At 38.9% G+C, this 23,947-nt stretch overlaps 1 protein-coding gene across 8 annotated transcripts in view; it reads right to left on the reverse strand.

Moving 5' to 3' along the window:
- Positions 1-23,421, reverse strand: part of eya1 (EYA transcriptional coactivator and phosphatase 1) — a 62,766-nt gene extending 39,345 nt beyond the window's left edge. For 3 of the 8 annotated variants that reach the window (XM_041066053.1, XM_041066051.1, XM_041066049.1), the window contains exons 1-3: positions 23,224-23,421; positions 18,678-18,738; positions 839-1,078 (exon numbers count right to left, since the gene is read on the reverse strand). The gene's annotated coding sequence lies outside the window, so the exon portion shown is untranslated. Of the gene's footprint in view, positions 1-838; positions 1,096-18,677; positions 18,739-23,223 lie in introns of those variants that run through there. The other 5 variants (XM_041066052.1, XM_041066044.1, XM_041066050.1 and 2 more) reach the window with 4 other exon arrangements.
- Positions 23,422-23,947: the final 526 nt, after the last annotated feature.

The following is a 23,947-nucleotide window of genomic DNA, read 5'->3' on the forward strand; positions in this document are numbered from 1 at the left end:
ATTTGAAAGGGCAACGTGGATATAGTTCCACTGATATTATTTAGAATGCTAATGAACATGGTTTTGCTGCAGTTTAAAAATGTGTTTATAATTACAAGGACAGGAAATTTTGAGGCCTTTATTTTTAAAATGCAAATTCTTATCAGTAGGAAATATGTACTTTTTTAAACAAATGCCATTTACAATTACAAATGAACATTTTTGTAGACAAACTGGACTTGAAATTTGCAAACCTATCTACATACTGCATGTATTAGAAAAAGAGAACTTGTATGATTTTTAGCAAATACCAAACATACAGCTGTAAACCGTTATTTAAATAACATCATAATGCTTTTTTTAGACTGACTTCTTTATCGGGATGTAGTATTTACTTTCACTTCAATTAAAACTAAAGATTCTCCTGGAGCAATAGTTTTTTCTAACTATTTATTTATCACTACCAATGAATTACAGCTGCCATGTGAAAATTAAACTCATTAATCTATTACTATTATTCCCATTATTACAAATTTTTGTACAGCTTCATATTATTACAGTTCTTGTGATAATAAAGATGTAGTATTGTAGATGCTGTTTTCAATCCTAACAATGACAGAATTAGTCCAGAAATAAAGCTGTTACTTCAACCGCTTTGCTGACATAAATGCTTAAATTGGGAATTATATCTTAAATTAAATGTTTATGCAAATCTATGAATTGAAAGATATTTCCTCACACACACACACACACACACACTAACACACACACACTCACACAGACATATTCAAAAATTAGACAAATTAAGACAAGACAACCAAGAGATCAAGCATAACGTAGAAATTTAAATTATACTCACTACAATTATGGTTGAATCCCTGTGTGTTTATCCCGTCTTATATCTTCTTTAAAAAAAAAAAAAAAATCTACAGACAGATTGTTCAGTCCAGAAGAACGGACAGCAAACTTTGTAAAACAGTTCTTCGGGTGTTGGTAGAATCTGTAGCACAATAAATGTAAACTACAAGACTACTTTTTCTTTTTCATTTTAGGTGTTGGAACCCATGGAGCCCCGCGCGGTATCTCAGGAGACCCAGTCCTAGTGAGAAAGAGAGTTGTCCGATTACTGCTTCAGGCAGTGACTAGTGAGTGTCTGAGGAAGAGGGAAAAAAAGAGAGAGAGTGAGAGAGCGACGCAGAGGGAGGGAGGGAGGGAGGGAGAAAGGCAGTGAATGAGGGAGGGAGAGGGAGGCTGCTGCTGTTTGAAAAAGCAGAAAAGTTGCTCGGTGCTCTCTCACAGGAAGACTTTGGGTCTGGAGGAGGCACGCGGGAGTTGTGCCTCACACCAGCTCCCCATATGTCATTCACTCACAGCTTTAAGCAATAGAGCCCTCTCCAGATTTTATCAGTGGAGACTAAGACAATGAAATGGCAGATCTCTCCACTGGCTTGCTTGTCCACTGGAACACCAGATTCTGCTCACATACCCCGAGGGCCCACACTTTTCTTCTCCCCCCCTTTCTCTCTTGTTTTTGTTATGCTCTCTTTTTTCACCACAAACCACATTTTTTTTTGCTCTCTCTTGTGAGTCTTAGGTCACTGCTGGATTTCTCTCTCTGTCACAGAGGGACTTCAGAGGGTAAACAAGGGTGCAGGTCATTAGCTTGGGTGATGAGGAGCCGGAGCTTTAACAGCGGCCGAGCGTCTCGGCTCTGTCCGTCTCCACAGCAGTCTAGTGGAAGTCCTCCGTCAACACATACACACCGCGTCTGTGTGCAAGGTAATGACTGCCTTCTGTCTGCTCCAGGTTATTATTTCAACTGTGCGAAGCTGCTACATGAGGCCACGCTGCTACTGATGAGCTCGAACCTGTAATTTATTTAAGCTGGTGATGAGGCTTGTATAGCTTTTGCTTTAATATGCCAGACCATTTTTTTAAAGAATATCAATTCTGTGTAAGGAATGGTTGAGAGGGCAATGGACCATTTAAAATTTGTTTAATTTTTTCATAATACAAATGAGGGTGAAATACCAACTGTAGAACTGAAAAATGATTTTCAAGAAGGAGGAAACCATTTACTATGGTAAAGAGGTGATGAGAGAAAAAGAACACCCACGGCTAAAAGAATAGTATACTGTGTTAGCGGTTAGCTTATGTATGCACTGCTTTTATGTCTCTGTGTTTCTTACTAGTCAGTGGGTGATGATAAGAAATAAAAAAATTGTCATGTCTGTCACTACAAGAGCACAATCACACCAGTTTGAATTATTTGTCATGACATGCTTCAATCAAAAAGCAACTCATAAACTGGTCAAGTTGTAACTGATCAGCTGTGGAGTTCACAACCCATACTGAAAGCAGGTCAACACTAAGCAACCTCTGTACAGCAGTAGTCAACAAGGAGCTGACAGAAATAGACCAGAGTTGCAGTGTTCCTGATTTAAATCCACAGCAGTAATGATGGGGACATTGGAATTGGAATTGCAAGTGCTACCTCCTTTTCTAAACCAGCTACCCACAGGTAAATCCATAGGCTTATGTTTCAATATCAGGGCATGAAATATATTGCACATTCAACAGGTTTTTGATAACTCAATTGACTAATAGAAGCTTTGGGACTCTCAAGTAACTATTTCTAATAGCAGCGGGGTACACATGCCAATTGAGTTACTGCATTTACTCTGTTGCTCTCTATTTCAATAAGCAGCTGTATAAAATTAGCTCGAGATGTAATTTTGCAAGTGAGTTATTTTCAAATTGCACAGTATCATTATCCAGAGTTGTTTATGTCTCAGTGACTAAACTCAGATTTTCCTCGTACTCTCCTGCATGCAGTGCCTTATGGTATGTTTTGAATCAAGGGCTCCAATCAACCTAGCAGTTTTACTGTTTTCATGTTTGACAGTATTAAATGTGAGGCAGTTAAATGCCAACAATCAAAAATCGTAGTGTAACTCTGAATCTAAATTGGCAACATGTTGAGTTTGGGAATGTCATTAAGCTATTTTTGCTTAACTTCTGATAAAGAATATTCAGTTAGATATAAAATATTACAGTTTGAAAGGCACCAGGACACATTAAATGAGAGAATACCTCATTAGATGCATAAAATAGAACAATAAAATAATCTTTTCTGCAACTATAAAAGCTTAGAGCCTTCTACATCACATCTGCCAAATGGAAGCTTAACAAAAGATGCACTGATACTGTCCAACTGACATCAGCACTAAAACACCACTTGCCAAAAACTATATCAAGTAAGAAATTTGAGAAGTGAGCTAAGATTAAATGTGAAGCCGTTCTTTATTAAGGATTATCTTGATGGGACTCAGTGGTCTTCATGTGGGGTTGCAAGGATGCCTGCCTGCAATTTAGAGTGAAGAGAGATCTGCACTGTCCTCCACTGCCAACAGGTTATCCACTCAGCTTCTCACACACATGAAAATAGACTCACTTCCAAATGGCTGATTCTGTTTTTGAGATAAAGAATGGGGGGTTAGTGTACATCTAACTAGAATCCCAGCACTTGGAAAAATTTGAACTGTGGTGATTTTTTTTCCCCCCTCTGTTGTTCCACAAAAGGAGGACATCTTGGTAAAGTGAGTTTACTTATCTTGACAAACAATATATAAACAGTGTGAAAGGAGCAGGAACGGTGTGACAAGGAATCAAATGATACAGACGAAACAAAACGCTAACACCCCGGTGACACAGTTGCAATATTTTCATATGCATATACTGCAAATTTGTTTGGTCAGAGCTACTACAGTGTTTATACAATGTCACACACTGGGGGGATCAAGTTCCTTTTTTGACATAAGTCTCAGCAGAGTATTACACTCAAAACCTTCCTCCAAGAAGGGAAATCTGAACTTGGGATCACTTCGGATAAAATAACAGTTTTTATATATTTATACAGGCATTACCAGGTGAAGTGTTCACCTATTTACTGAGGGGGGAAGAAAAAAAAAGGCTCTTAACAACACAAACCTCCCCAACCTTCAGCCTTGCCCCTGACACAAGTGGGACATTAAATTTGCTGTATGGCAATTTGTCAAAGACCTCTATAAGTGCAAGGTACGGGATATTCCTGAGTTATTCAATGTGCATAGTTTCCTGTTGAAAATAACCAAGGTTCACGGAGTGACATATGCTCAGTAAAGCAAAACAGCACTGATGACCAAGGGAAATTCAAGATCATTCTCAATACTATTCCATTCCTCCTCTGTTCCCACTGCTTGTGTTTTCATGTGAGCTCTGTAATACAAACTAAAATGCAACTTGCAATAGCAACAATGACAGCTAAAGCAATGGAAGCATAAACAAAAAGCAACCAACATCACTTTAAGACCCAAAAAAAAAAACATGTTACTTTAAGTTTAAGATGTCTTTCTGCATGTAGAATTCAAGTTTATACAGTATAACATTAACCCATCTATTTACCAGGCTTTCATTAAACTCTAAAGAGAATCTTTGATGATGACAAGTTGTCACCACAAAAAAAGATTTTGACAGCGCAGACAGATAATTTTGAAGTCCCTCAAGGTAAATTAGTAGCAAGTCAAGCGCTTTCATGTGGTGAATGAAAGTTCCAAGTGAAGCCTGAATTCCTTATAAACAAACATCAGGTTGACCTGCTTTGCCGAGGAACAGTGATAAAAGTAAACACGGCATACCTCAACATGAAAATACATTGGAGCTTTCCTCTACAGAAAGCAAGGAACAAAGGAAATGGTTAACCTCAGTGGACGTCACAAACTTAGCGGAACAGAGTGACCTTACTGTAGCAGCCATCTTGGTTCCAAACAAAACAAGGAGAACATGTTTTGAGTTAAGTGGAATATCCATTTGTCTTATGAATTATGCAAAATACAGCAATCAGATTTCAGCTGAGACACTGCCATAGAGAAAATTTACAGATGTAATTTTCTACATTTTATATTTTTTGAGTGAAAAATCACACTGAATGCTAAGTAGTAGTAGTAGTAGTAGTATTTAGTTGCAGAACACTCAGTAGACGCATTTATTCAAGAATATACCACGAGAGACAAGCTGTACTTTATGGCCAGTGAGGCACACCTGGGGAAAGTCTATGAGGACCCCGAAAATCCTCAGACAGACACTTTATTGCTCTCCAATGGCCCCAAAAAAGCCAAACAAGCACACTTTAGAGACCTATTACTCAGAATGAGACATCACTATGGCTGGAAGTATCACCGCGGGCGTTACGCTTAGAATATATAGCCTGTTAAAACATAAAGAGAATAAGAAGAGTAAATTCAGCCTAATAAGTCACTTAAATATGGTTTATGTGATATGTATATAGACATTCATGTCTTGCTTAGAATATGTCTTTAGTTATCAATATGTGACTTAACTTTCCTTGTTAAAGTAGACATAATTTTAAAATAGATGGATGACAGCCTTTGCCTACACTCAGACATCAAGACAAACTGAATGCAAGGTTTGGAAAGTTTTAAAGACGACCGTTCGTGTTATCTAAACACTACAGTTCAGTGACTGTTCTGGCTGCAAGCTACTGAGCTCATATGATTTTCAGTAGGTAAGAAATGTGTTTGAAAATTGAGCTTTCATGGCTTTATGAGGAAATCACTGTGCTAATAGCACACAGTGAAATTTATAAGAATAACTACAAGGCAATGATCTCAGACTAAGATCAAATAGTGTTTTTGTATATTTAGATACAAACTAATATTTAAATTTGCTTCATTACAAAAGAAGGAAAATTTCAGAATCAGTTTACCTTCAGTCAGTCAAGCAGAGAAGCAACTAAATTTACAAAACAGCTGCAATTCAATCCTGTAAACTGAAACAAGCTTTTCTGTGCATCCCCTCCCTGATTTCAGTGATTCAAACCTCAAGCTTACTTTGACTGTAAAGGCAACTGTTGATCAATCTGCTACAAACTGTAACTATGCAAGTTGAGCAGATAATAACTGATTGTGACTAAAGTAAGTGGTGTAAGGGCAGTGTGTACATGGCATGGCTACAGAGCTCTCTAGCACTTGTAATCTGGTATTTAGGTTTAGAGACAGATCCTCAACCAGCAATGCCACTAAATCTGAAATAGCTGCACCCTAAAATACCAATATGTTTGGTAATAAATTTTCAGCACCCCTCTAATGGCAGCATTTGTCAGGACTGCCCCAACTGTCTGGGACTGGCTTCTGACTTGCGCAACCCGGGCGGCCAGAAATGTGGCACTCCCCGTCTCATCCACAGCTGCCTGCCCAGTTGGGCCCAGGTCAGCAGAGCGCTGGGGGACACTGATCAGCAGGCTCGCAGAGGGTCTGGCTCATTGAGGGTGGGTTGGGGTGGTGGGGGCGGTCATCACTGGGAACTTATGTTCGCCACACCACCAACTCCCGACGGGTTAGAGTATGAAATGCAGAGGTTATAGGCATAACTGCTGCCTCGCAACCCCACCCCCTGAGGCTGACTCCTTGTTCCCGACCCCCCCCCCCCCCCCCCCTCTCCCCCCAACCCCACCCCCTGAGTCACAAACCAAACCCCCACTAGTCCAGCCACTGTGACATTTGTGAAGCCAGGAGTCCACATAACAAAAACACATTAGGCAAATGTCTGGGGTCAAACGTCTGTTTGAATTGGACAGATGAAAGCCACTTAGATTGGGTCCATGCCATTCTGCTTAGTGACTAAATACAGTTACAAAAGAGGCAGCCCTGTTTGAGCCAGTGGTTTGTCTCACTGACCGACTATTCTTCCACATTCAAGTTATGGTGCCGGGTTTGCAAGGAATGATACAAGAGCACAGAGAAGGATATTTAAGCCGTGAGTATTACCAATCAGCTATCTATCCTATATAAATAAAACATAAATACTACAGAACGGAAAATAACTTATATTTGACCTACATTCACAGTTGTTCTCTAAGAAGCAAGTGCACGCGAACACAGCAGGGATATTTGCAGTGATGAATGGGCACTGCCATTGGACACCAGTTTTCAGTAATATTTAACTCCTGGACAGACTTAACAGCTGGGCTTATCTGTCCACCCAGACTCCTTGTGCATGTGCACCTAAAAAAGCTGAAGCTCGGATTATCTAGGCACCAAATGTCACTCACTTCATAGAACAGCGGGAAACATGCTGAGCTGCACAATTTTTCACAGCCTTGAGGACAGTGTGAACTATTAGCGGCTTGCCAAACTAGTAGGGCCCTCCAATCATGCTGGTGTCAGAGGGACATGAAGCATGACAAGAGGTTCCAAAATAACCAATGGGATAATCACAGTTTAAGACTATGCAAGAGGACTGCTGATGTATATGCTAACACCTTACCCCGAAGTAACTCGTAGTGACTTCTGTGCATGTGTCTGGTACTTGTCGCTCTAGGCATCATGACTAAGGGAGACAGCCTTTCATTTATTGTTTTTACTAGAACACTACTGCTGCGCTATCAATATCCAGTGAACAGGAAGAGCTGTCCAAGTTACTTTACATATGAAAAAATAAAGGCCGCATCATCCAAGTGAGGAGACCACTAACAGTGGGTTACAAACCAGGAAGAAGTAACAAATACATGCAGTAATCCACTAGAAGTAAACATCAATTCTCTCTGTCCAGTCCAGTCTAACTGTAATGCTAGTCCACTTTCTTGAGATCTCAGACTTCCTAATGCAGTTCATTTGGACAAACATATCATTGTGAAAGACATCAATGGAACCGACTGGACTCAATGATGCCAACTTTCCATGTTTGTTTCCTCTTGATGTGTTCGGAACAGCAGTGGCCCTGTTAAAAGGTGACTTCCTCTATGAGGAAATGGAATTTGCAATGCACTCCTTACAGCACACTCTTCCTTTGTGCTGTGTGAAAATATGTTCTATCTCATCTAGCACTAGAACTGCTTTCAGTCTGATATTTTGCTGTCTTCGCTCTCTCTTGATTCTCCATATCTGTGTACAGTATGTCTCAGTTTCAGTGTATATAACATTATGCTTTGGTTAACACTATATTTTTTTAGGGACAATAACGAGGGTGCTCAACAACAAAACAAAAGAAAAGATTAAAAAATTAGGACAATGAAAAGTCAGTTTAGGTTCGTCAGAGAATGCAACTCTCCCTTTGTTGTTTTCATAAATTAGTTTCCTGCTAGAAGCTTTTCCAGGAAACTTTTTGTCTTCTTCTATTGCAGAATCGTATTTGTGGCAAAGCAGCATTACTGGAATCTAACAGTGATCATGGGGAAGACTGTACAGTAAAAGTTGCATTTCAAAGGGGAAGCAACAAACGGACCGTGGCAGACGAGTAACCACAGCAATGGTGTTAAGAGTGGGCATGAAGCTGAAAATGTATTGACAGGTTAGATCTACGTGCATTAAAAAGCTTTAAAGACAGAAATGATTGATTGTTAGTTAAGTTAATGTATCTAGTCCATAAACTAAATGGATTCCTATTGATATCTCACCTCTTTTAAAAGTCCATCTCATTCCATCTGTTGTGTAGCCTCTTTAAATCTTATTTGTGGACTCCAACCTTCCTTACAGTATCTACATTTGGTTATCAAGAAGTAGCAATGTTTTTTTAATGCCTACAACTCTTGAACCGAACTTTGATAATGTTTTAGGAGCAATATTAAACCACTGCAGCAACATATAAAGCGAACAACTGTAGAACAGAGATATATGTGCAGTGTATTATGACAGTGAATAGAACTGAAAGTTAGAGACAGATTTTGAAACTGGAGTTAAGATGGCTCCAGCTGCCAACTGCCTTAAGGGAGATCTCTTCGTGAACTTTGTAATTGACACCTTTGATAATTAATATACCTTTTCAACCTTGTGAATCAGAGATAAATTATCACTTTAATATGGAGAGTTCCCTGATTAACCTTTTGATAGAGATGCACACAGAGAGGGGAGATGTGATGAACTGCCGGGGACCTCTGGTGATGAACTTATGATTCATCAATACCAGCAGCTCTGAATGTCTTTACTAAAAACACAAACGAAACCACAACAAAGAAATTCCGGTCATCCGGGGCATTGCCTCTGACTCCAGAATAAACATTACGTTTTGTTACAAGGATCCGCTTCTGTGTTGAGGGGGGAAAAGCAGACAGTGGGAAAACGAGGGGGGGGGGGGGCTTTTTTCCTCTTGACTTTGTGACTCAATTGCTGAAGCCCCAGGTGTTTTTTGTTCTCAAAACATCTGTCAACTCTCTGGTTGACCTTCAGTCTTTGAAAAGCACCCAACAATTTCTTTCTTTTAAATAAATGAATTGAATTGTTAGTAATGCTTTCTGTGCCTACTAGTACCAGCTAGATAGACCTATAAATAGCTCAGTAGCCTGCCATGGAAACAAACAACCGCCGAGTCTCGGATCAGTTACAGAAGTAGCAACTTTTTATAGGTCACAAAAACTTCCAGTTGCCTAGGTAACAATGTGGAAGAATAGAGCACCTTTGGAACAGGTAATACTGGTCAGGGCAATTAGAGGACCCATTTTGTTGAATGGGAATTATCAGAGAGCTGGCTTGGGGTAATTGAGGGGTTTGCTCATTCACTGGCCACAGACTGTTCTGCTAACGCTGCACCTGAGCCAAGGCACTCTGAACAACTCACAATGGAAAGAAATGCCTGTTTGTTTTCTGTAAGCCAGGGGAAGTTATCTGTCTAAAGACTGGACTGGTGGTGTAACAAAAAGCCACTATCTGAATATTGATTTCCATTTTAACTTGGGTAATATTGTTCATTCTGTAGCCAAGCTAAAGTGGAAAGCAGTGTATCTGGTCTGGCTAAAATCGTGTCCACAAAACTACAATGGAAACACGCTGCCTTTCTGTATGTTATATAAAAGCCATTTTTGTTCATCTCTTGCTCTGTGTCTGCTTCAGATTATTCATGCACATCGGGATATTTTGATTTTTTGGCAAGCAAGGTGCTTCCAAGTGTCTTTATATTGTTTCTCTTCAGGCCGCTTTGGAAATCCTTTGTTTCCATGCTGCATTTGTTGTGGATACGTGAATACAATGCTACCACAACTGGATTAAACTCTTGCTGTACCTGTTACTAGAATCCCATAGGCCAACCTACATTCACAGCTGTTACTCTCAGAGAAGCCTGTTCCATCCATTGCATGATGACTATGCAATTTACAAAATTACAAGCTGGCTGAAACCCTGTCCTAAAGAAGCCCCAGACTCTGTCTGAATTATTAATCAACTATTGATGAAGGCCTGATAAATGCACTCGGCTCACCATCCCAATGACATTCTTGTCTCCTGCCCCGAGCCAATCCTGCTGCTCGGCCTGCCTATATGTCTCTGTCAACTCACACAAAAGTTACAAAGATGTGAAATACACTCATTTAAATCACAAAAGGTAATTGTTTCCAATAATGTATCGGCTTACAGATCTCAACTGTACCACTATCTCTCCTGCCCAGAAACGCAAATAAGCACACTTCCATGCCAGCTAATTACAGTTTCACACTGTGTGACAGTCGACAATCTTCCCCTTTTCTGTTGGCCAGCCACCAAAGTCTTCTAATGTGCTCACACAAGGGGAATCATCATGCCAACCTGATGGAAGTATACAAACATCAGTAGAGAATTACAGGCATAATTCTGATTACTTCTATGCCTTTAGGTATTAATATAAAATCCACCAAGCTTTGTGGATAAATCTTCTAAAAGTAAGCGTGAATAAATTTTTGTAAACATGCCAGGGGAACGCATTTTACCACATATGTGTTGCGGGGATGTTAATTTATCAATATAATGCGCATTATCGAATGACAGTCAAGGACTTCAGCAGCTCTTCTGACTGACCTCTGGGCTTGGTCGTCCATATCTCCACCACCATCACCTCTAGCAGCTGCAGAGCACTTAATAAATTGCACCTTTAACAAAAGGAAAAGGTGATGAATTGAAAAATGTTTAGCCCGTTCATGCATTATTAATGCAGCCTCTCCCTCAAATCGGCCCCTGATAAATAATTAAAATTAATCTCATTATGGGAGTTTTCATTATAGGATAATTTAATTAAATGAAAGCCCAAGGACCTCTGAAGGCCTGGAGCCACTAGGGCCCCATGCTCTACTCCTCTAATGGGTCAGGACAGGAGAGTGCACTGGTAATGCACAGGAGCCCATACATTATTTAATGGATCCCACTAAGTAAGGACAGATCAATGATAACTTGTCATCTCATCAATGTGTTGAAAGCATTCCAGAGCCCACTGCAAGACAAGTCCCAAAACTGGAACAGAAAAAATATCTGCACGCACACATAGTGAAAACCCACACACAGGCAAGTACATACATATTTACTGTACACTGAGCTAACTGTTGCTAACTGTCATTTGAGGATGCAGCCATGAATATTCTTTGTTTGCGCTTATTGAAATGCAATACCAAATGGAGGATGCCTGTGCATTTTACTGATGGGAAAGCAGCAGAGGTTGGAGGACGAAGGGAAAAGACTTGACGCCTGTTGCCTACATTACATTCCAGGTCAAATGTGCTTCTGTGTAAATGGTGAAGGGTACAAGGTACATCTGATACCAAACAATAAATGATATCAGAGTCAAATGGGAGCCATTAAAGACCTTCTTGGTGAATGAGAGGACGGGCTGAAGAGGAAGAGGGTATCTGAGTCTGTCTTGTCTCCAGGAGCACTTAAGCACTCTAATTATCACACCACAGTGAAGACGCACACATCTAGCTCACATTGACATGACTTAAGCTGCTTTTCTGCCGCACATGGATCGAGTTTTCGTCTATTCACACAAGCACCAAAATAAATAGCGGCTTAAAGTTTTGATTTCAAATAAAATATAAAGTGTATTGGGTAGAAAAATGTCACAAACTCTCAAAAGCTATATGTTTAGCTCACCCTTCTCAATATTTAGAATATCGTACACTGGGCATGGAATGAGCTATTTTTATTTTGTTGAAGTAACATTCTAATGGTGTCAGAGGAACATAAAGGATGATATAGTTCAAAAGTGTCCATTATTTCAACATCCAAAATTATTTCTACCATTAAGCTTGACTACAGACAAAACAACCATCTCTACTCTTGATAAAAAACGTTATGTGACTTTTAAATTACACATAAGAATAATGGATAACAAAAATATGGGTGTTAAGGAAGATTCAGGAGAATGTTTTTATGTTACCCTTATTTGCAAAAGCCAGGCATGTCTTCTTAACAAAAAAACTGGAATCTCTTTTGATCAAATAATACTAACGAATTGTATTCATTTTTGAAGTAAAGATATAATCGTCAGGTCGTTTGATCTTGTTTCAATACCATAATCGGCCCATTTTATGAGCTATTAAATAGCTTTGTGGTTCATTTTGGTTTCCATGTAATTTCCTTAGGACTTCTCCCTGTAGTAGATTTTCAAAATATGTCAAATGTTTTGTTGTATTTCAAAAGAAGGGATAAATAATTTTGGTTAAGGGCCAGAGTTGACCCAAGGGCCAGGTCTGAAGTTTTATATTGTAATTAGTCAAAATCAGTGTTCCACCCTACGTGTTCTTGCTCAGACTTCATTGTTATTGCCAAACTCCTACAAATTAAATGAGTGCGATTATTATACTTAAAACCTAGTGGAAGTGTGTGATAATGAGGAACATATGTGGCAGACTAACATTAAAATGTACAAAAACTCACATTATGTATATGCACATCAGGCCTGCATTTCAAAGAGGAAATCTTTAACATAAACATTAGCATTTTGTGAAAACAACTGAGTAATTAGTTTAGGGCATAATAAGCTGGGGTAGGCACACAATGAAAGAAAGCATTCTGGCTTTAAAATGAATAAAAATTGATTGTGTCCCAATAAAAAACGAATTGGCGGAGTGTTAACTGGATTCCACATAAACGTCTGTAGCAGTCCCTGGCCGCTTTATTGTGTGCTAATGCAATAGAGAACACTTAGCAATAAATGCTCCTCTCTGATGAGCTCACAGAGGCTTTCCAAGATGGCCTGATGAAATTGTAAAAATTAGATTTGAGCTAGCTGCTAATGACTCCTAAAACAAAGGAAAATCTCTAAATAGAATTAGCCTGCCCTCTTCTTCTCTAAATACATCATATGTAAATTACTGTCATTTGGAGAAATATGCTTGCCTGGAAGGTAAAGCCTTCATTAGAGATCTCTGTAGGTTTGGGACTCGAACAAGAACTCCTCCAGGACATTTAAAAAGTTTGAGTACTGACAGAAGGTAAAGGTATTGTTCACACATGGCAGCAGATGAGAGAAATCTATTTTTGATTATTTTAGTTAAACAAGATGGATTTAGTTCCAAAGCTGAGGACATAGTTGATATGAGTAACAAAAACTGCATGTGTAAAATGTCATTGTTTTAATCCATATTTGTATTTAATTTGGAATCAAAGTGTGCTCAATATGCTTTAGCCAAGTCAATGTACAATTTCTCTAAAAATAGCATACGCATTTATAATGTCTTTGGTGAATCAGTTCATAAATGCAGCGCCACAGACACCAATATAGTGTCTTAGACAAAGTTATTCAATACAGTTAATTAAATGAACGAATGTCTGATACATTACACTGGTTACTTTGAGCACTAAGCATTACCATTTTTATTTTTATGTCATTAACCCCACGTGACAACTGAATGATATTGAGGGTTTGATTAGAGCTGTCCAGCAGCACTCAGTTCAACTTCTCCAAGAATGATCAACTTAAAGTGCTATGAGTGCCAGTATTTTCTCAAATTTCTCTGCAAAACAAAGCACTGTTTTAGATGTAATAAACCTGAAAAGATTTTTTTTTTTACTATTAACTGAAGTTTCGAACTTCAGGCTTAAATAACTTGCAGGGGGCTGAAATAAAACATGAGATTTTAATTGACGAGTGTTTTTACGAGTCAGGTGAGGAGATATTTGATTTTGTTTTCAGTGTTATATTAGCAAACAAAATTGCATTCAAGTTGTGAAAGATAATTTTCTTATCCATAGCAAGCATAATGCCTAATGTAATTGTAATATGTTTATTGACTCATTAGGTTGTCTTAATTTGGTGAGACATCAAGCTGCAAATAAAGTAAAATAGACTTGTCAAGCATCATAATGATAAATACTTGCTGTTGTTGCTGTTTAACTGGGTCAGTTTATTATGAGCTTGCTTTACTTATTTATTTATTTATTCATTCATTCATTTATTTATTTCAACCGATGACGTGTTAGCTTACCGCTGGTCAAGTTAATCACCAAACTAGTTGGAAGACTGACAGCAAATAAGCTGTTTAGGTACAATTCAAACATTATAGAATAGAAATAGAAATATATTGGCATTATACAATGCAGTTCAGTAGACCAACCCACCAAATAATTGACTCAATATGGAAGTCTGAAGATGAACAACACAACTTTGCCAGCTAATGGTTCAGAGGTCTTTACACAATTATTTGTCCTTTTAAAGAAGCCTCCAACTAACTACTCACTCACACACCCTCTACTGTTTGTATAGGGCAGAGACAAAGAAAAAGAGACATATATGACAACTTTGCAGGAATTATACACCAATTAAACAGGATAAGGCGTGTTTGCAGGAGCTGCTCAACTGTTTCCTAATACAAACAGAGGGCCGGCCAGTTGCCTAGCTTCAGGACACAGCCCTTGTGTGTTCCTACCAGGGAGGTAATTCACTTATCTGGCCATTGTTCTCAGTTCATCCCTGTTGAATCACATGGCTTTGCCATTAGATTTGGCCAGCTTTAGATAAAACCTCCACCAAATATAAGCACAGTCCTCACAGGGCTTCCCAAATAAAACCATGCAGAATATTCAGTGTTACCAGGGAGTTACAGTACACGAGGCCCCAAATGTCAATAATAATTAAAAAAAAAAAAATCTTGGACTTTCATTCCACAACTGCATAGCAAGCACTAACTGATCACCAATAATGTTTTATATAAATCTAACTGTGAGAGAAGGCAGAACATCTGTAGACTCATAGTGAACTCAGTATGTTTTTTTGGACACATGTCTGTATGGCTGCAGCTGAGACTAAGTCTGAATGGTAGTGAAGTTTGAGGGTTTTCTGAGGGTCTGACAGGAGGATCACATATGGAGCAACAGCCAGACTGCAGCTGTGGGGTATTTCCACTGTCCATAAGCACCTACCTATTAATGGGCTTAAAGAAACTCATAATAACTCAAATCTGTCAAAGCGTTACCGCGCTGTTATTAACTCTTAGATGGAATGATTTCTTGTCAAATCAAAGGCAAGCTGATATTCTACATATTTCCCATTTCCTTGCTTTCACACACAGTCTGTGGTGTGGTTACAACAGAGCTATGGATGAGGGGCACAAGGCTAGGGTACTCTCTTAGTTATTTTTTAATATATTCCCAAACTATAACACTTGTTTGATGCTTTCTAGATTAAAAACAAAAATAAACAGTTTTTATGTCAAATAAATTGTTTTTATGTCAAACATAAAGTTGCGCCCATTTATGATATGTACTGTAGGTGTCACATCGGATGTATCGGAATAGTTAATTGGCCCTGATGTTCTTGAAGGAGACAAACAGCACATTACAGTAATTGAAAGCCCATACTGCGACAGAAATAACTGTTCTCACACAGGGGCTAGACCCTCTGGTGCCTTTTGCTGTCTGTTGGCGAGAACTAAATATATTTTCTGCATTCTGAATGGCATTCCACTCTAACGCATACGTGCCAGTAGTTAACAGTGTATGAGAATAAATAGCTTTCTCAGCCAAGCCTTGAGACACGTCAAAGATGCATTCACATTTATGTGATCTGTTTGTTTGTGGATATAAGTATAAGTATATAAGCAGCCATAAAGAAGCGTTCATATCAGTATCTTAATTTTGTCTTTCCATTTTTATCGGTTTACATTAGTAACAAGTCCGATAAACTCATGCTCATACATATTGACAGAGTAATAACCCTTCTGGCAGAGCAACGGGGCCTAATTTCTAAGGATCTTAACACTGAGCCAGAATTATGTCACTCTGACCACCTGTTCCTCTGAAAAACGTCATTGGCCTTAAGTAGTTCCGGCACGCATCCAAAATGTGAACTTATGAACCGGAGTGCTTACTTTCTCATTTGTGTAGAAGCAGGAGGCGGCAGCGTGTAGCAACAGCCACTCTAATTTCGTGGCGGTAGAGGAAGGGTTTACATAAGGGATGTGCTGTCCTGTGCCTGTCACTCAATCTGCCTCTGACTGGCAAACACAAAACTGTGGCTGATGCTGTTTCGTGTCACCTAAAGGCTAATGAGAGATTAAACGTCAGTAGCAGAAATGCTAAATATTGTACCAGTAGTCCAGCACGGAGTTCACACTTAGAGCTGAGGAAATAACTTAGGAAACATTTCCTTATAGGATGAATTGAACAGAAATCAGAATTAGAAGCTTACTCAGGCATTTTCTTTCTTGTCCCAAAGAATGCATCTATTAATATTAAAAAACAAGAACGACACATGTGATAACAGCTTTAACTACTGCTCACTTACATGGTCTATTAAAAATAGAAAATGCAATCATCCCAGGAAAGACAGGCTTTATATATTAATACTTGCTCATGTATTAGTTTTGACAGAAGGTAACAGAAATAATAGCTGTGCTCACAAAACTAATCCTTTCTCTGTCAAGGGAAAACGCAAAATGTTCTGCTGCTTACACTGTCTGTCTTCAAGCCCCAAGTTGCATTGCAGGTGTAGCACAAATATACAGTATATGCCTTTTAGATTGGAGCTCTAAAATAGCTGTGCAAGCACTAGTGGACCACACACAGCTGTTACTGGTGTGGTGCTGCTTACATCATTGGAGTTTATGCCAATTAGCTTTTCTCCCTATTCACAGGGTGTTTGTCATGGTTGAAAATAGCCACGCAACACTGTGCTCGCTCTGACTGGTAATAAAAGCATAACAGTATACGTCATGTGACATATACGACTGTCAAATTATTAAACTTCATGACTAATTAGTGATGATAAAAATCTACATGTTTTCAATACAAAACAACTCAGAATTTTGCATTTCTGCGTCTGACGAAAAACACAAGCAAGGGGTCGAGTCACACGCCGATCAGGAGCTCCGCAGGAAGACACTACACTGGCTGCACAGGACATGTTCCTGTTAAATGAAACAGGCTTGCTGAGGAAACCAGCCCAGCAGCGGTCCATCACGGGGAGCAGGGCAACCACCGTACTGTGGTGTGGCCTTGATGAAATCAGCTCACACTAAGGCCAATGTGCTGACAGTGGGGATCAAGGCGGTCAGTGTTATTCCAGGGGTCCTGCCACTCTGCAGCCCAATGGCTGACCTGTACAAGAGGCTGATAAGCCACAGACACAGAGTGTCAGTCTCCACACCGTAAACTACAGTAAAACCTAAAGTAATGTTTCAATCTGCGGGTGACCAGACAGGCAGGCAGGCAGAAGAGGGCAGTGTTTTTCTTCATTGAATGTCTTATCTAATAAACCTTATTGAAATTCCCTTAGCATCAAAAATCTTGTTTACAATATAGTATAAAAAGAGATATTTGGACTATTATTACAATGTGGATCCTCTGATTACCAAACTGATTGACAAATTAACATTTTAGAATAAGGGACAAATCTATTTTACTCTGTTAAATACTACATTTGGTGCACTCAAAAATGCCCCTACTATAAGAATGCATGCATTTCTTATCAAGGCAGCCACTGTGTGCCCTGCTACAGTAAAAAGAAGTAGCCACATACCCCACTCCATTTGCTCCATGTGTTAAGGTGTCTATCATGTGTGAAACAAGCTATTTTTCTTCAGCTGTGCCTTTTTGACTCTGATGACATAATGCTGGAGTGAATGGGTGCTGGGGGAACTTTCCCCACTCTCGCTTTTTATACACCTATTTAAGAACAGCAGCCTTTCACACCAAGTTCAGCAGGAAGAAGTAGTAAAATGAAATGGGCAAGACCTACAGTATTTCATAATTAATAGGTAGCTGTGAGAGGGGAACGGTCCAAGCTGACGTAAAAAGATCAACAACGTATAAAAGTGATCATTCATTCTGCAGAAAATTACGGATGAAAAACGCCAGTGCCATAAGTTATACCTTTCACAAAAACAAAATCATAACAAATTTGAAATATGCATCAAGCTTTTTATAATCTTTGATTGCTTTGCTTTATTTGGAAGTGCTACAGAGCTGCTACTCTGCTTCCCTGTACGATCTAATTTGTTACTGAGGTGGTCCCCAGCTCATACCAGGTCACCACCTGCAAGCAGTACGGTAAATTACTTGGTGGGCCTAATTGCCCATGTCCGCTGTATTACTATAAACCACTAGTGCTGTGCTAACTCTATTGTCAGGTACTTAATCAAGGCCACCAGATTTATTTCCTTGCGCTAACTCTGGGGACAACCACAAGCAGAGGCCTGAGTAATTGGATCTTTTTTTGCATCTAAAATTAACCACCTATTCTTAGTGAGAGTTGGGGTTTGGAAATGATAACAATAATGATATCAACCAATACCATATGAGGCCTTGCCTTTCATACTGGGAGTTGCATAATGCATGATAGACCCAGATGTTGCTCGGAATGACCTTACCTGGGGGGGAATGGTGCCATTATGCCAATCAAACACTGTAACACTTGATCAGTCACAGGCATAGAGCAGAGTGAAGAAACTCAATTATTCAGTCTCTTACCTCACACATACACAGCAGAAGCAACAGGCGTTATGGTTGGCCCAACCGCTCCCGCATGGATCTAATGCAGGAAATGGCAGAAAAAAAAAGAAAGAAATTAATAACATAAATTAAAGTTAGGACACATATTATAAGAGAGAACCTTTCATATGCTTTTTTTCACGGCTATTTTCACATTTTTAATATTTTTCCACATGGGATAGAACTGATTGATAAATTAATTTTGTAAATTCTGTAATTCATTTCTTTTAGTACAAAAACTGTAAGACAATATGCAGAAAGAACTGGTGTAATTTGACAGTTAAGTAATTTATCGTATCATATTTGAAGCTAAAATGAGATAGCACCGATCTGAAAAAGAAACAGTTTTTTAAATACCTGTTTCATATAAAAAAAAGACATAAAAAAACAAAGAGTAAGTTGTTTCTTAGCAACATGTTACCAACTGTATGGATTTAATATGTAATAATTTAATTTTAACATCTTTTCCACTTCAATTTTTTTTTTCATTAAATGACTGCACATAGTACTACTGTAATCTAACTCCTTTTCGTCAGTGCGGTAGGTGAAGCAGTGCGGAGTGAGAAAAGAGTGAGCACTGAGCATGCAATGCAGAGGGGATGTGGTCTGTGTAGGGATGTCAGAAGCATAATGGCCAGCTGAGTCATAGGTTATAAAAAGCTGTCATTAGGGATTTCTGTCCTCAGCAGCTCATCACACAGGACCTGTGAATTATTTATTACGCTGGAAACTCAAGTGCCCCGTTACTCAAGACCGCCTGGTTTCCTGCACTTCCCTTTCCTTGGGATTGTTTAATAAAAGCATAGCATTTAGCTGGTGTAATAAAAGTCTTTAAAGAGGATCCAATATATAAATAGGAATTAATTTTATTAATGTAACTACTGTGGTGATTTTTTTTATGGTGGATATAACAAATTATATACTAAAAGTGTGCACTTAATGAGGGCATTTATACAACAAAAGTGTTCAATCAAAGTGTTTGTATTATAAGGATGGACCTTGTATTTGCTTTGCCCACAGTCCAAATGACCACCTGATTAGAAGTCTAACTGCCTTAATAAAAGGGATTTCTATTATGTGGATGGATTGGAAAGCCTTTAGAGGAAATCTTAGAATGAATGGCGATGTGACATTAATGTAGTTAAGAATTTATGTCCTAAGGTCAGTCTTTTAAGTAGATATCATGACCAGCATATTCCACAAATCAGCAAAAAAAAAAAAAGAAAACTACAACTCCTCTGAATCAGTTTCACTTCATTTTTTTCCCCTCAGTTTTTTGATAGCAAAGTCAATGCAAATCAGCTCAGGCATTTTCCTCACTTTGTTTTGTTCTCAGTATATGAAAATGGTTAAAAATCCCATGGGTCAGTGAAAATGATCCTTCCACTCCAGTCGCCTGCTCTAAGTCAGCCAAAACATTCCAGACTTCAAAAGGCAGCTTTGCCTACCAGGGCCATTTCAGTGTCCCAACCTCCATGGCCCAGGAGGACTTGGTTATTTGGATAAATTAATTTCTGGAGTCTGCCTGAGTTGCAAAAACAACCTCCTGCCTGACAGCAAATTAGTCTAACTGAAAAACCTAGAAAACGCATAAGGTTAAAGAAAACACCTTCCCCCGTTTTTTTTTTTTTTTTTTTGTTTTTTTTTTTAAACACAAAATTGACCTTCTGTTTACTGACTACTCGGCTGTATTTAAGATTTTATATATTTTTGATATGTTTAATAATAGAGTAGAAAGTATAGTGGAATACATCTGTAAACCTATCTGCTGGCAGGTGATGTGTTTCAATAGGCAACATCAGCACACAGGCTGTAAAACACACAGACTGTGTACAGTACACAGCTGACAGGCTGTATACCATAAAACAGGCTGATGTAAAACTTTAACAGCTGTCGGTGGTATTGAAAAATGATATAAAACTGAAATCTCTTGAAGACTCAAACATTTATGAAAGAGAAAAAAAAAATAAACCTGAGAGCACAGACTGTGAAAACAGGGGAGGAAAATGGTTATGGGGGGAAAATTATGCAAACAGATGAAGACAATCCAGAATTAATGGTCTGCAACATTTTCAGGCACTCCAAGAGCTGTCCAAGGACACCATAGGGGAGACAGCATGGCCCCAGTAATTGGAGGAGCATGTAACTTCAAAAGTAAGGAGAACAGACTGGAGAACTTTCCTCTGAAGTCAAGTCTTAAAGAAAACTTGAAGCACATGTACAGTACAGTAGGGAATCTGGTACATGTGTGAATGAAAATTGTTCTATTCATTGCTGCAGACATGATACACTGCAGTATTCCTGAGGAGCTACCACACTTTTAAAAGGGAATGAATTCACTTTTCGAGTCTTTAGGTCACAGCTGTTCCATCTCAGGTCAACGAATGAAAATGCGGAAAGCAGCAAAAAAGAAAGTGGGTCAAAACAAAACAAGATATTCCACAATGTCAATAAAAAACATCCATAAAATGTATCATTCGGAGGATGTGAGATCACCCTAAGAAAAAGAAAAGGCTTTAAAATGTAACGACCATAAGTCACAATAAATATGTCATTTACAGTGTTGTGGATTTTGACTATGTTCTCTATCTTTCATAAAATGGATGATATTTCTGCAAGGCAATCCAAGGATGGGATCATGAAACCTTGGCCTTGTCAAACGATGATTCAATCACAATATGCGAGGCGTATTACAGTATTAGTACTAGTAGTAGTGGTTTGAGTCATTTTTCAAGCAAAACATTCTCTAGTTACAGCCTTTCAAATGAGAGGATTTACTGCTTTTGTTTGTCTTATGTGATTGTAAACTGAGTGCTGGACTATTGGTCAGTTATAACAAGCAATGTGAAGGTGTCACCATGGCCTTTAGTGAAATGAAATGGGTCTTTTGATAGAACAAACAATTCATTGAGAAAAAATTGTTAGATTAACTGACAATGAAAATAACAGATCCAGAGAATTTTACAAAAACATTAATATCAAGTGGAGAAAAGACTTGTACATAATCCCGACACATGTTGCATGTCTGAAGGCTACAATATAATACAAAACACTTTTGTTTTATGTATTAAGAAAAGTAGTCTGATTACCAACATCAAGAGAGCGTAAACCTAACACTGGCTTCCAAGTAGCAGTAAGCTTTTACTAATACTTGAGATAAGATTAAATGGAAAATGGAAACTGAATGAGACAGACAGACAAAGCAGACATCTGTGTACTCTGTTCCGCTTTGCCACCACTGCGGTCTCAGCACCACGTGGTTCTTGCAACCATGGACCCATGCACTTCCAGCATGACCCCTAGTCAGAAATGAGCCAATACTCAGCAGTAACCTCATCATAACATTTAACCAGGTGCATAAATATGGGAGCTTCTTGAACTGACATTTAGACACTGAAGGACTACTGATATTTGACAATTTTGTTCTGCAAGACAAAGAAAAACATCCAATCAGGAAACCACCATCTTTACACAGTTGATTCAGTGAGATGCTTATTCAGTACTGCTGGGCCCGTAGAAGGCCTGCTGCTGCAACCTAGTCCGTTATCGTGATGGCATAACTTTGACATAACCTACACTTCTGTCTTGATGATGTGCTTCGGCTATAGATCATGAAAATGAGTCCAAGTCAGAAGAAAATGAAGACAAACTGTATCATATTGGAATGGGAAAAGCAGAGGGGAACACAATCTTTCCAAGGTCCTTTGGTCTGAGGGAAGAACACCAAGAGTGCTTGAGTCAATCCAACATACACTAACTGAGGAGAAAATGTCCATTTTTAACCTGCTATCCATCACTGTCAAATGTGGTGCACAGTAAAAAAGGAAATAATTAGACAGAAAAATGACTGCAGCCTGGGGCAGAATGAATGAGAGTAAAACCTAGGTACAACTGCTGTTAACTTAAGGCAAATGATATTTTGATAAATGTTCTGCATGCAGCTTGGACTACCTGCTTCGCCCTATTTCTGGGAGTGAAAGCATGTTATTCTTACAATATATGCCAGGGAAAATGTGAGACAGTACACGCAACATAATACTGTACAATTCAAATGCACTTATAGGTGTACTGTAGGACACACGTGGGCTTATTTTTAAATTACTTGTGTTTACTTTTTCAGACTAAATGTTGCACAGAATGGAACAAAACAATGCTTTCCAGGAAATGTAAACACAAACTAAAAGGAGGCTTTTCAAATGTATTTACGGTTAAAATATATCTGTATAAAACACACTACTGAAATAAATAAACGGTTATGTTAAATGCCTGTCATATAAAAGCATTAATTTATAACTGCCCACTACTCCTACTGCCACAGCTAATACTACACCCATGATTCATTGAGCTGTAGCTGTCCTAGTCAAAGTAACTGCAGTTGTCCCCGCCCATGCTGGAAATGGCTCGCGCTGTCAATTCAAAACACGAGCCGAACAGGTAACAGGTAATTGTGAGGAAACGGCTAACGGGAAAAAAGTAAGAGAAAAGTAGTTAAAATCGTAAATAAAGTCGCGTCGTAGGTGCTTACCTTAGCGTGTGTTATCACCGCTGTCACCACATGCAACAAGTCGTCGTCCCCCCCCCCACACTGCCTGTCCACAAAACGTGAATTTCACGTCCTCTGACCTGTCAGCGACTGCTTCTTTCACTGCTGGCTGGAAAACGTGTCCGTGACGAACACAACCGAAGAAAAAAAAAAAAAAAAAAGGAAAAGAAACGAAACAAAACTCTAAATCATTACCCGACATAAAAGCTAAACGTCTTCATGGCAGCGCAGTCGGAAGGTTACAGCGAATTGACAAGTTAAATCCGCATGCGTCTGTGCGTGCGCGCTGCCCACTGGTATCAAATGTGACACGAGGAAATGCAGGCATGAGGAAAACTTTATACACACACTGCGGTGCGCTTTAACAACAGGTTGTTTTCGCTTGTCAACGCCATATAATTTGCCAGTATTTTTAAACTCAACTAACACAAAGTTTAGACAAAACTCCTTTATTTTAGAAATATTTAAGATATAATATAGTTTTCTTATGTGCATGAATTCGTCACTAAAATACCACTTACAAGTCTCTGATAATGCCCACATATTTAAAATGGCCTTTGCAGTGGTAAACCATAATTTTATGCTTCGCACAGTACATCTCTCAATCTTTCTGTGGATATTAACTAGAGCGCCACCTATAGTTCTCTACATAGCCATCAAGATCGCTTAATTATTTTCAGTGAGTGGCCTGATTTTTTTTTTCCCC

The sequence above is a fragment of the Toxotes jaculatrix genome, chromosome 20 (genome assembly GCF_017976425.1).
Source record: "Toxotes jaculatrix isolate fToxJac2 chromosome 20, fToxJac2.pri, whole genome shotgun sequence".
Classification (NCBI taxonomy): domain Eukaryota; kingdom Metazoa; phylum Chordata; class Actinopteri; family Toxotidae; genus Toxotes; species Toxotes jaculatrix.